At 47.0% G+C, this 13,370-nt stretch overlaps 1 long non-coding RNA gene across 1 annotated transcript; it reads left to right on the forward strand.

Annotated features, from left to right (window-relative positions):
• LOC311126206 lies at nucleotides 1-595 on the forward strand. The gene is made up of 3 exons (XR_014612969.1): nucleotides 1-85; nucleotides 214-305; nucleotides 511-595. It is a non-coding gene; the product is annotated as an uncharacterized lncRNA (long non-coding RNA).
• The last annotated feature ends 12,775 nt before the right edge of the window (nucleotides 596-13,370 follow it).

Raw genomic sequence — 13,370 nt, forward strand, 5'->3', positions numbered from 1 at the left:
AGGGGCATGAAACCAGTGCTTTGTTGATATTGGAGAAGATTACAGACAGGAACCTAATCAACTCGACTAACGCAGCCTTACAGACGTACGTATGGTTCAGCTGTATTAATTGGGCCAGAAGAATTAGAAGAAGTGCACTATATAGGGAATAGTCTGGCATTTGGGAGGTATCCTCATTTGCTGCTGGCTAATCTGACGGTACTTTCTCCTCAGGCCGTTACACGTTGCAGCCAGAAATGGTCTGACGGTGGTGGTTCAGGAGCTACTAGTGAAGGGTGCTAGCGTGCTAGCAGTCGATGACAATGGTAAGATCCATAACGCTAACACCGTTTTCTTCTGTACTTCTCTTCTCAATGTGTCCACAAATGTTTCTCTCTAGTCCACTGCTTGGTTATTGTCTTAACTTTGTATCTCCTAGCCTGCTGTTATTTCATGTTTTTCACCAAAAGTGTTATAGTAAACGGTGATGCTCCTGAAGTGACCCTCTGCTGTTCTGTTTGAACCCCTCAGGTTACACGCCTGCCTTGGCCTGCGCCCCCAACAAAGACGTGGCGGACTGCCTGGCGCTGATCCTGGCCACCATGATGCCCGTGTCCCCCTGCAACCCGGCGCCCAGCCTGTCCTTCAGTGCCATTAACCACTACACCACCAGCCCCTCCAAGAGTGTGACCTTCGACAGCCTGCCCGTGCTGCGCAGCGAGCACAGCTCCTACTGCAGCTTCAACAACATCGGCCACCGCGACCACGATGGAGGCTTCTACAAGGATGAGGAACTCAACGACTCAGACTCAGAGACATACTGAGGGGGGTGGTGGTCGCTGCCCAGGAGGGGAGCCAAGGGTAGGCGGATGGACAGTGAAGTGGGGCAGAGGCCACAAACAAATCCACACATACACACCGTGTCTTAAATCACCACAGCCAGCTTTGGGAGGGCACGAGCCGAGACAGTCCGCACAGGAGCCTTAAGAGTCCTGCAGATGGAGAGAGAGAAATGGAGGGAGGGAGGGAGAGGGGGAGGCACAACAGGCTGGCTGGCCACACTCATCCTCTCGTACCACCAGGTGTCCTTCCAGCAGATACTGGACTTCAGAGGAACTGCTGCTGCTATACCCCACCTTTACCTTTACCCACAAAGGTCCTAAACGGTAGAAACTGTCCAGCCAACAGACAGACGGACACCTTATGACGGCAATAACCTGTAGTCCAAGGGGATAGTAGCACTTCACTGAGTGAAAAACAGACATGGACCAAAAGATGTGGAAGAAGCCTTTTCAAAACCTGTTTTGACAGTAGAAATGGGATTGAGCGTTTTGGCCTGAGAAAAAACATAAGGAGTGATGTTTCATTTAAGTTTTATGAGAGTGATGGTCATGTTTATCCGCACACTAAGACAGTCAGAACGCACCTAGCCTCTTGTCTGTAATCCATGTGGGAGGAGGGGAAATCATTTATTTTTTATGAACAAACATTTTAATAATATCATTCATGTCTTAAGCTCCTGGCCCTCTGTGGGAACCAAAAAATCGTAGTATTTGCTCTCATGAGTAATTTCAAAGAATTTCCATCCCCAATGGCACCCTATTCCCTTTATAGTACACTACTTTTGACCAGGGCCATAGGGTTCTGGTCAAAAGTAGTGTACTCTATAAAGAATAGGGTGCCATTTAGATTTTGCATTTGTATGTGAGCGACAGGACTTTTTACATTTGCGTTATTAAACCTACCTGTCCTTTGCCCTCTAGAAAATATTTTAGAAAGTAAATTATTAATTCATATATTCTTTCTTGTGATATTTATGTCATCATTTTGTGCCTTCTTTAGTTACTGAGGGGAGGTTAGGAGAGTAGGGGCAGCTGTATGAGCGAAAACAATGATGCACACTAAGTACTACAACGTTTGTGAAAAGCACTGATACTATTCCGAGGCATACGAGGGGGAAAACATGCCTCCCTTGGAGAGGAGAAACACTGTAAACCAATGGTTTTGTCTCTTTTTTAAAATAATTTAAACTGGAAATATGTACAATACATATGCTATGTTCGTCAAATCAGGATCAGGAGGTTCACAGGTTTTTTCGTGTCCTTTTTTTCTTTAAAAGGATGAAACTAGCATGTACATATGAAATAGTGACTGAATCGAAACTCCCATGAATTCTTTCAGTATCTGAAGATTGCTGTATATTTTATGAGTAATAAAATAAAGAAATGAGTTATGTTATTTAATAATGAACTATGGGTTATCTGTTTTATGTGACAACCGCAGTATCAATTTCTAGGTGACAGTGGTGCTAATCCCAAAAGAAAGGCTACATACAACAAGGAACAAGAAGTCTATTGGCAAAGTGATGAATATTGCATGTACCTTGGCCTAACGGTGTGGGTTATGTATTTTATTTTTCATGGCGTCCTCAACATTACAGTTTTAAGGGCAACAATAGCCTACATTTGTTTACAACTCGCAGGATTTCCATACATGAGCTTTCAACAACACAGAGTGTTGCATCAGCACGAGATCGAAAGTGCGTCAAATCTGTACAGGTCATTGTTACGTCATCACTGATAAACGTTGAAACTGATGAAAAACCGCTGGAGCAGTTCAGTCTAAACCTCCCTAGTGCTGGAGGATTGCGTTTGTTTTCGCTCTGGATGCGCGTTCATTTTGGCAAGGAAATGTGCTGATTTTGCAAGGAGATGGAGAATAAAGAGTTCAAGGTAGGCATGTTATTTATTTTTAAATCTTCAATTATATTAATTACTGTGGATTAAATATTGTTTAACAAATGAAATAATGTGCTATTCATGCTGTAATATCAAACTAGAAAGTCTATGGCCGGGGAGTCATGAGAGTTGGCTAAAGGTACAGTAGGGTCAAATGGGGGTCAAAGGTTATGACAGCACCTTCATGAATTCGTCCAAAATGGCACCCTATTCCCTATGTAGGCTAGTGTACTACTTTTGACCAGGAGCCATAGAAGGGTTGGCTGACGTCACGAAAATGATGCTCGCGCATCGATGGCCGGAAGTCGTGTATCTTGTTATGATTCTGAACCTCAGCTAACAACAAGCTGCCATGTGGGGAATCGTAGCTCTGTGGCATGTTTCAGCTTGTTGTATGGTGTTATTGATACCATGTCTTGTTTTGAGGTGTTTTGACTGATATCATGTCTATGCAATGACTCAAATTCGCTACCTAGCTAACCAACAACAACTGTAACAATGTATTTGAGACGAGTTCATTGTTCAAATGTATTTATGTTTGCATTAAACATTTAGAGACTAAATATAGTTTACATGTTGTCAACAGTCTAAGTCAAACCCTGTCTATTTTGCCCCATAGTTGCATGCCAGTTTTGTTGCTTAACAACCAACCCCTCTATAGAGTCCCACAGTGGAGGTGTGATAATACCCATAAAACCTAGCGGTCAAACAGGGACATGGTTCCAATCGTTTTTCCACCATTCATTTTTCCCATAGCCGATTTTAGAAACACATAAAATAAGGGCTGTATTTCGTGTAGGCTTACCCTGGCGTGACGTTTTTGTAACTATGTAAATCTCTCTCGGACAAGTTGACTTTTATCAGTATATTTACATTTTACATTTATATCATTTAGCAGACGCTCTTATCCAGAGCGACTTACAATGGTGCATTCAACAATTGGTGCATTCAACTTATGATAGCCAGTGGGACAACCACTTATTTTTCTTATTTTTTTTTTTATGGGGGGGAGGGGGGGGTAGAAGGATTACTTTATACTATTCCAGGTATTCCTTAAAGAGGTAGGGTTTCAAGTGTCTCCGGAAGGTGGTCAGTGACTCCGCTGTCCTGGCGTCGTGGGGGAGCTTGTTCCACCATTGGGGTGCCAGAGCCTGAAGGTAAGGAGGTGCCGTTCCCCTCACAGCTCCGTAGGCAAGCACCATGGTCTTGTAGTAGATGCGAGCCTCAACTGAGCGGGGTGACATGAGAGAACTTGGGAAGGTCGAACACCAGACGGGCTGCGGCGTTCTGGATAAGTTGTAGGGGTTTAATGGCACAGGCAGGGAGCCCAGCCAACAGCGAGTTGCAGTAATCAAGACGGGAGATGACATGTGCCTGGATTAGGAACTGTGCCGCTTTCTGTGTAAGGTAGGGTCGTACTCTGCAAATGTTGTAGAGCATGAACCTGCAGGATCGGGTCACCGTTTTGATGTTAGCAGAGAATGACAGGGTGTTGTCCAGGGTCACGCCAAGGCTCTTTGCACTCTGGGAGGAGGACACAATGGAGTTGTCAACCGTGATGGCGAGATCATGGAACGGGCAGTCCTTCCCAGGGATGAAGAGCAGCTCCGTCTTGCAGAGGTTCAGCTTGAGGTGGTGATCCGACATCCACACTGATATGTCTGCCAGACATGCAGAGATGCGATTCGCCACCTGGTTATCAGAAGGGGGAAAGGAGAAAATTAATTGTGTGTTGTCTGCGTAGCAATGATAGGAGAGACCATGTGAGGATATGACAGAGCCAAGTGACTTGGTGTATAGAGAGAATAGGAGAGGGCCTAGAACTGAGCCCTGGGGGACACCAGTGGTGAGAGCACATGGTGCGGAGACAGATTCTCGCCACGCTACCTGGTAGGAGCGACCTGTCAGGTAGGACGCAATCCAAGAGTGAGCAGCGCCGGAGATGCCCAACTCGGAGAGGGTGGAGAGGAGGATCTGATGGTTTACAGTATCAAAGGCAGCGGATAGGTCTAGAAGGATAAGAGCAGAGGAGAGAGAGTTAGCTTTAGCAGTGCGGAGAGCCTCCATGACACAGAGAAGAGCAGTCTCAGTTGAATGACCAGTCTTGAAACCTGACTGGTTTGGATCAAGAAGGTCATTCTGAGAGTGATAGCAGGAGAGTTGGCTAGAGACGGCACGCTCAAGAGATTTGGAGAGAAAAGAAAGAAGGGATACTTACTTGTCTGTAGTTGTTGACATCGGAGGGATCGAGTGTAGGTTTTTTGAGGAGGGGTGCAACTCTCGCTCTCTTGAAGACGGAAGGGACATGGCCAGCGGTCAAGGATGAGTTGATGAGCGAGGTGAGGTGAGGTGAGGTAAGGGAGAAGGTCTCCGGAAATGGTCTGGAGAAGAGAGGAGGGGATAGGGTCAAGCGGGCAGGTTGTTGGGCGGCCGGCCGTCACAAGTCGCAAGATTTCATCTGGAGAGAGAGGGGAGAAAAAAGTCAAAGCATAGGGTAGGGCAGTGTGAGCAGGACCAGCGGTGTCATTTCACTTAATAAATGAGGATCGGATGTCGTCAACCTTCTTTTCAAAATGGTTGACGAAGTCATCCACAGAGAGGGAGGAGGGTGGGGGAGGAGGATTCAGCAGGGAGGAGAAGGTGGCAAAGAGCTTCCTAGGGTTAGAGGCATAGGCTTGAAATTTAGAGTGGTAGAAAGTGGCTTTAGCAGCGGAAACAGAGGAAGAGAATGTAGAGAGGAGGGAGTGAAAAGATGACAGGTCCGCAGGGAGTCTAGTTTTCCTCCATTTCCGCTCGGCTGCCCGGAGCCCTCTTCTGTGAGCTCGCAATGAGTCGTCAAGCCACGGAGCAGGAGGGGAGGACCGAGCCGGCCGGGAGGATAGGGGACATAGAGAGTCAAAAGATGCAGAAAGGGAGGAGAGGAGGGTTGAGGAGGCAGAATCAGGAGATCGGAGGGAGAAGGATTTAGCAGAGGGAAGAGATGATAGGATGGAAGAGGAGAGAGTAGCGGGAGAGAGAGAGCGAAGGTTGTGATGGCACATTACCATCTGAGTAGGGGCAGAGTGAGTAGTGTTGGAGGAGAGCGAGAGAGAAAAGGATACAAAGTAGTGGTCGGAGACTTGGAGGGGAGTTGCAGTGAGATTAGTAGAAGAACAGCATCTAGTAAAGATGAGGTCAAGCGTATTGCCTGCCTTGTGAGTAGGGGGGGACGGTGAGAGGGTGAGGTCAAAAGAGGAAAGGAGTGGAAAGAAGGAGGCAGAGAGAAATGAGTCAAAGGCAGAGACGTAGGGAGGTTAAAGTCACCCAGAACTGTGAGGGGTGAGCCATCCTCAGGAAAGGAACTTATCAAGGCGTCAAGCTCATTGATGAACTCTCCAAGGGAACCTGGAGGGCGATAAATGACAAGGATGTTAAGCTTGAATGGGCTAGTGATGTGACAGCATGGAATTCAAATGAGGAGATAGACAGATGGGTCAGGGGAAAAAGAGAGAATGTCCACTTTGGAGAGATGAGGATTCCTGTGCCACCGCCGCGCCGACCAGATGCTCTCGGGGTATGCGAGAACACATGGTTAGACGAGGAAAGAGCAGTAGGAGTAGCAGTGTTTTCTGTGGTAATCCATGTTTCCGTCAGCGCCAAGAAGTCGAGGGACTGGAGGGTAGCATAGGCTGAGATTAACTCTGCCTTGTTGGCTGCAGAACGGCAGTTCCAGAGGCTGCCAGACCACTAGGTTTTATGGGTATTATGACTCATACTGTGGGACTCTATAGGGCTCCAGCCAAAAGAAGTGCACTATATTGGAACTAGGGTGCTATTTCGGACACAAGCATAGATATGATGCATTATTATGTGACCATAGAAATAGAATCACTAGAAAGGATAGAGCCTCTGACCTTGGCAATTTGACTGGTAAACTGAACTGCACACCTGATATGATGTTCTGGTGATTATATTTCTCTGAATATGATGCATTATGATGTGACAATGAGAGTTGGGTTAATGGTGCTCTCAAGGCAACTGGGAACTCGAAAAAAATAACTAGGTCAAATCATGACGTCCGTGATCTTCAGGTCGGAAAGTCGGAGCTCTAGAAAGATGCCAGAGTTTCCGACTTGGAATTCCTTTTTACATTTTGTGGTGGTTATTTTATCCCCTTTTTCTCCCCAATTTTTCGTGATATCCAATTGGTAGTTACGATCTTGTTACGATCTTGTCTCATCGCTGCAACTCCCCAGCGGGCTCGGGAGAGGTGAAGGTTGAGTCAGGCGTCCTCCAAAACATGACCCGCCAAGCCGCGCTGCTTCCGACTTGGAATTCCGAGTTGGATGACTGTTCAAAACGATTTTTCCCAGTCGGAGCTTGTTTTTTTTTCCTATTTCCCAGTTGTCTTGAACGCACTGAAGTCGGAAGTCAGAGATTTCCCAGTTGTTTTGAACACGGCAAAAGGCGACACAGTAGGTGACATCTAAACATGACTTTGTGCTGTCTTTCAGAGGTCAGAGGTCAATGGGAATGACCTCACCCTCATAGACCTGGATGACCCCATCAATGAAGCTGATGTTATGAAGGAAGTCAGGTAAGTGATTTACACTAATGACACATTTGTGACTGGTTACAGGATCACATAGGCCTACAGATACAGATTCAGTAGTAGGTCAAAGGTCACCGCCTATGGAGAGGTAGGCCCAGAGCCATGTATTTAGAGAGTTGGGACATTGAGATATAAACTCAGCAAAAAAAGAAACGTCCTCTCACTGTCAACTGCGTTTATTTTCAGCAAACTGAACGTGTAAATAACGCATCTCCCGAGTGGCGCAGTGTTCTAAGGCACTGCATTGCAGTGCTAGCTGTGCCACTAGAGATCCTGGTTCGAATCCAGGCTCTGTCGTAGCCGGCCGCGACCGGGAGACCCATGGGGCGGCGCACAATTGGCACAGCGTCGTCCAGGGTAGGGGAGGGAATGGCCGGCAGGGATGTAGCTCAGTTGGTAGAGCATGGCGTTTGCAACGCCAGGGTTGTGGGTTCGATTCCCACGGGGGGGCAGTATGAAAAAAATATATATATATATATATAAAAAAAGAATAAAAATAAAATAAACAAATAAAACAATGTATGCACTCACTAACTGTAAGTCGCTCTGTAGCTCAACTGGTAGAGCACGGCGCTTTGTAACGCCAAGGTAGTGGGTTCGATCCCCGGGACCACCCATACACAAAAATGTATGAACGCATGACTGTAAGTCGCTTTGGATAAAAGCGTCTGCTAAATGGCATATTATATTATTATTATTATAAGAGCGTCTGCTAAATGACTAAAATGTAAAAATGTAATGTAAATATTTGTATGAACATAACAAGATTCAACAACTGAGACATAAACTGAACAAGTTCCACAGACGTGTGACTAACAGAACAAAGGGGGGGGTCAAAATCTAAAGTAACAGTATCTGGTGTGGCCACCAGCTGCATTAAGTACTGCAGTGCATCTCCTCCTCATGGACTGCACCAGATTTGCCAGTTCTTGCTGTGATATGTTACCCCCTCGTCCACCAAGGCACCTGCAAGTTCCCAGACATTTCTGGGGGGAATGGCTAAATCCTAGCCCTCACCCTCCGATCCAACAGATCCAGGCTCTTCATGGCAGAACACTGACATTCCTGTCTTGCAGGAAATCACGCACAGAACGAGCAGTATGGCTGGTGGCATTGTCATGCTGGAGGGTCATGTCAGGATGAGCCTGCAGGAAGGGTACCACATGAGGGAGGAGGATGTCTTCCCTGTAACGCACAGCGTTGAGATTTCCTGCAATGACAACAAGCGTAGTCCGATGATGCTGTGACACACCGCCCAAGACCATGACGGACCATCCACCTCCAAATCGATCCCGCTCCAGAGTACAGGCCTTGGTGTATCGCTCATTCCTTCGACGATAAACACGAATCCGACCATCACCCCTGGTGAGACAAAACCGCGACTCGTCAGTGAAGAGCACTTTTTTGCCAGTCCTGTCTGGTCCAGCGACGGTGTGTTTGTGCCCATAGGCGACGTTGTTGCCGGTGATGTCTGGTGAGGACTTGCCTTACAACAGGCCTACAAGCCCTCAGTCCAGCCTCTCTCAGCCTATTACGGACAGTCTGAGCACTGATGGAGGGATTGTGCGTTCCTGGTGTAACTCGGGCAGTTGTTGTTGCCATCCTGTACCTGTCCCGCAGGATGTTCCGATCCTGTGCAGATGTTGTTACACGTGGTCTGCCACTGCGAGGATGATCAGCTGTCCGTCCTGTCTCCCTGTAGCTCTGTCTTAGGCGTCTCACAGTACGGACATTGCAATTTATTGCCCTGGCCACATCTGCAGTCCTCATGCCTCCTTGCAGCATGCCTAAGGCACGTTCACGCAGATGAGCAGGGACCCTGGGCATTTTTCTTTTGGTGTTTTTCAGAGTCAGTAGAAAGGCCTCTTTAGGGTCCTACGTTTTCATAACTACCGTCTGTAAGCTGTTAGTGTCTTAATGACCGTTGCACAGGTGCATGTTCATTAATTGTTTATGGTTCATTGAACAACATTTTACATTTTAGTCATTTAGCAGACACTCTTATCCAGAGCGACTTACAGTTAGTGAGTGCATACATTTTCATACTGGCCCCCCGTGGGAAACAAACCCACAACCCTGGCGTTGCAAGCGCCATGCTCTACCAACTGAGCTACAGGGGACTAGCATGGGAAACAGTGTTTAAACCCTTTACAATGAAGATCTGTGAAGATATTTGGATTTTTACGAATTATCTTTGAAAGATCCTGAAAAAGGGACGTTTTCTTTTTTTGCTGAGTTTATGTATACATTACATGACACAGTAGATATCCATATGACAGCTTGCTCCCCATGGGCAATGTTGACATTTTAAACAATGCTATGTAACTGAACATCTATAATTAGAATTTACTTATAATGAAAGGATAAATGAAAGGCTCCAAGGCGCTAACATGGAGTCCTTTTAAAAGTTGGCAGAATTCTCTAAATATTTGGCTCTGGATAGGCCGAGTCATCTCAAGAGTATTGGAGCCATATAATTTGAGTGATTCTATTCTAATTCTAGAATGATTCATTCTAATTCTGTGATTCTAATTCTATAATTACACATCCTCACACTCACATTATAGCAGTGACCTAAGAGAGATTCCTTTTCTCTATCTAGATCCCATAAAGATCACAGAGAGGCTGAGAGACTGACCAAGTTGGACGAGGCTGTTCTAGACACAGATACCCCAACTCAGTCACAGGAGGTTGAAGAAGAGAGTGAGTTGGACGAGGCTGTTGCCATCCCATCTCAGTCGCAGGAGGTTGAAGGAGAGAGTGAGTTGGACGAGGCTGTTGCCATCCCATCTGAGTCGCAGGACGATGAAGGAGATAGTGAGTTGGACGAGGCTGTTGCCATCCCATCTCAGTCGCAGGAGGTTGAAGGAGAGAGTGAGTTGGACGAGGCTGTTGCCATCCCATCTCAGTCGCAGGAGGTTGAAGGAGAGAGTGAGTTGGACGAGGCTGTTGCCATCCCATCTCAGTCGCAGGAGGTTGAAGGAGAGAGTGAGTTGGACGAGGCTGTTGCCATCCCATCTCAGTCGCAGGAGGTTGAAGGAGAGAGTGAGTTGGACGAGGCTGTTGCCATCCCATCTCGGTCGCAGGAGGTTGAAGGAGAGAGTGAGTTGGACGAGGCTGTTGCCATCCCATCTCGGTCGCAGCAGGTTGAAGGAGAGAGTGAGTTGGACGAGGCTGTTGCCATCCCATCTCGGTCGCAGGAGGTTGAAGTAGAGAGTGAGTTGGACGAGGCTGTTGCCATCCCATCTCAGTCGCAGGAGGTTGAAGGAGAGAGTGATTTGGACGAGGCTGTTGCCATCCCATCTCAGTCGCAGGAGGTTGAAGGAGAGAGTGAGTTGGACGAGGCTGTTGCCATCCCATCTCAGTCGCAGGAGGTTGAAGGAGAGGGTGAGTTGGACGAGGCTGTTGCCATCCCATCTCAGTCGCAGGAGGTTGAAGGACAGAGTGAGTTGGACGAGGCTGTTGCCATCCCATCTCAGTCGCAGGAGGTTGAAGGAGAGAGTGATTTGGACGAGGCTGTTGCCATCCCATCTCAGTCACAGGAGGTTGAAGGAGAGAGTGAGTTGGACGAGGCTGTTGCCATCCCATCTCAGTCACAGGAGGTATGATGTATTTTTCTATTACATGGATGACATTTCATTGAGATATTTTGTGTTTTAATGACGCAAAATTGAATTCCAGCCTAACTCTGCTTTCTGTTGTCGCCATCAGGCTGCAGTGGTGACCTTCACTACCGTGACCCATAAGGATGAAACTTCCCAGACCAGCCTCACCCTCAGCAGGGGAAAGAGAAGCTACCCAGACCTACACACCTTTGTGCAGGACATGAAGGACGAGTAAGTTGCTCTTTGGCTTCCCCATGCATCCCCTAGATATGTTCCCTATCTCAATTGCATACTCCTCGTGTCCTCTCTTCTCAAAACCCATTGGATGAGAAAGCCAGAGGTCCCGCCCTTCTGACCTTCTCATCCAATGGGTTTTGAGGAGGAGGTGAGGAGATTGAGAGTCTCCCATAGTCTCGGGCCAATACAAAGGACTCAACGGACCAAATAACCAATCAGGGATGTCTGGGTGTGGCCTAGTTCCATAGAGGTCCATCCTTAACGTAGTCTAAGATAATAGAGGTAATGTCCATCCATAACGTAATCTAAGATAATAGAGGTAATGTCCATCCATAACGTAATCTAAAATAATAGAGGTAATGTCCATCCATAACGTAATCTAAAATAATAGAGGTAATGTCCATCCATAACGTAATCTAAAATAATAGAGGTAATGTCCATCCATAACGTAGTCTAAGATAATAGAGGTCATGTCCATCCATAACGTAGTCTAAGATAATAGAGGTAATGTCATGTAGTTCATTGTGTACTTGCATTTATTTACTTTTCAGCCATTGGAATCTGCTGAGTGAGAATATGCGTGCCGGGGTGAGTTATAGTCACCTCTAAAGTAGTTAATGTTGGTAAAATGGACCAAACATTCATTTGTGGAAATCCTGCAGGACCTTTAATCCTGAACCACTGCTTTAATTGACTAGCTTGAGTAAATGGTTCTACGTTTTATATCAGTGCAGCCCCTTTAACAAACTAACTCTGGATGGTCTTTTAACATTGCAGATGAGCAGACATGAGTTTAGTGCCAAGTGCATGGATATTGTAGCATGGGTGATGGAGTCTACATCCACTGTGGTTGTTCCCGCCCTTGACCTCACCATGCAGATAGAGCTCTCTGATTCGCCAAGCTCTTCTGGATCAGGAAGTAATGAGGCAGGAGAGGTGACCTCTCTTGGCCGCAGCGTCAGATTCAGCTGTAGTGGAGGACCCAGCAGGTGCACCAGCGCCAGAACCGCCTGCAGCACACGCACTCCCACGCCTTTCCCCTCCTCTCACAGGTACCTAGCCCTATCCCCTCCTCTCACAGGTACCTACCCCTATCCCCTCCTCTCACAGGTACCTACCCCTCTCCCCTCCTCTCACAGCTACCTAGCCCTATCCCCTCCTCTCACAGGTACCTAGCCCTATCCATGCCTCTCACAGGTACCTAGCCCTATCCCCTCCTCTCACAGGTACCTAGCCCTATCCCCTCCTCTCACAGGTACCTAGCCCTATCCCCTCCTCTCACAGATACCTAGCTCTATCCCCTCCTCTTTTTGCAGGTCTTTCCTGTTATAGGTACAAATATCCATTCCAGATCCACTTAGTGAGAAATACTACTTAGATACTACACAACCACTCTAAAAAGTTTACTCTAAATGTTAATGTTTGGACTGAGTGTGGTTTGAGATGGTTCACAATGCTTCCTTTGAATAACAATAACAAGGTTGAGTTTGTGTCCCAAATTCTTGGATCATATTTTTTTATTTTGTTACCATGTATTATTCATTTCTATTGTGCATTCTGCAGGTGTTTGACCTCTTTGCTGAGTGAGGACAATGAGCGATATGTCTCCTCACCTGAGGGTGGCGATAGAGAGATGAGACACAGACCACACTCAGCACCACTGAGATCTGTGTTTGGCATCTCTGAGGACTCTGTCTTCGACATGGTCCAGAGCGGCCAGTCGCAGGGTGACATCGTACCGCCGCCCAAACGGAGTAGACAGGAGAAATACAGACCTAGCAAAATGTCAACGGACGGCAAGTTTATGATGGGTATTGTCGAGTTGGTTATAAACCTTCTCAACTCCAGATGGGCTGAGCTAATGCGAAGTGTCAGTCAGGGAACTCTAGTTCTGCTGACTGGAAGTATCTCAGCAAGTCAACAGTTTGCCCAAGAGATGCTAAGCATGGCGACTTCTAAGATGTATTCCCATGCCATAGAGCATATTGCGCTCGGCCACAAGTCTCCCCTTGAGTTAGAGAGGGAGCTTGAGGCCATCTTGGGTCCTCTGGCTGGACAGGTCATAGTCATCATCATAGATAGCATCATCAAGGCTAAAACCAACGGAGGAAATGAGGGGAGAGCGACCAGCCCCTTGACCTATTTTCTAACTGCCATTTCGGCAGAAATACAAAGCCTAGTGGTTCACAGATCGGCTAGCAGACCATCCACCAGACTGTC

The sequence above is a fragment of the Coregonus lavaretus genome (genome assembly GCF_964263955.1).
Source record: "Coregonus lavaretus genome assembly, contig: HAP1_SCAFFOLD_398, whole genome shotgun sequence".
Taxonomy (NCBI): Eukaryota; Metazoa; Chordata; class Actinopteri; order Salmoniformes; family Salmonidae; genus Coregonus; species Coregonus lavaretus.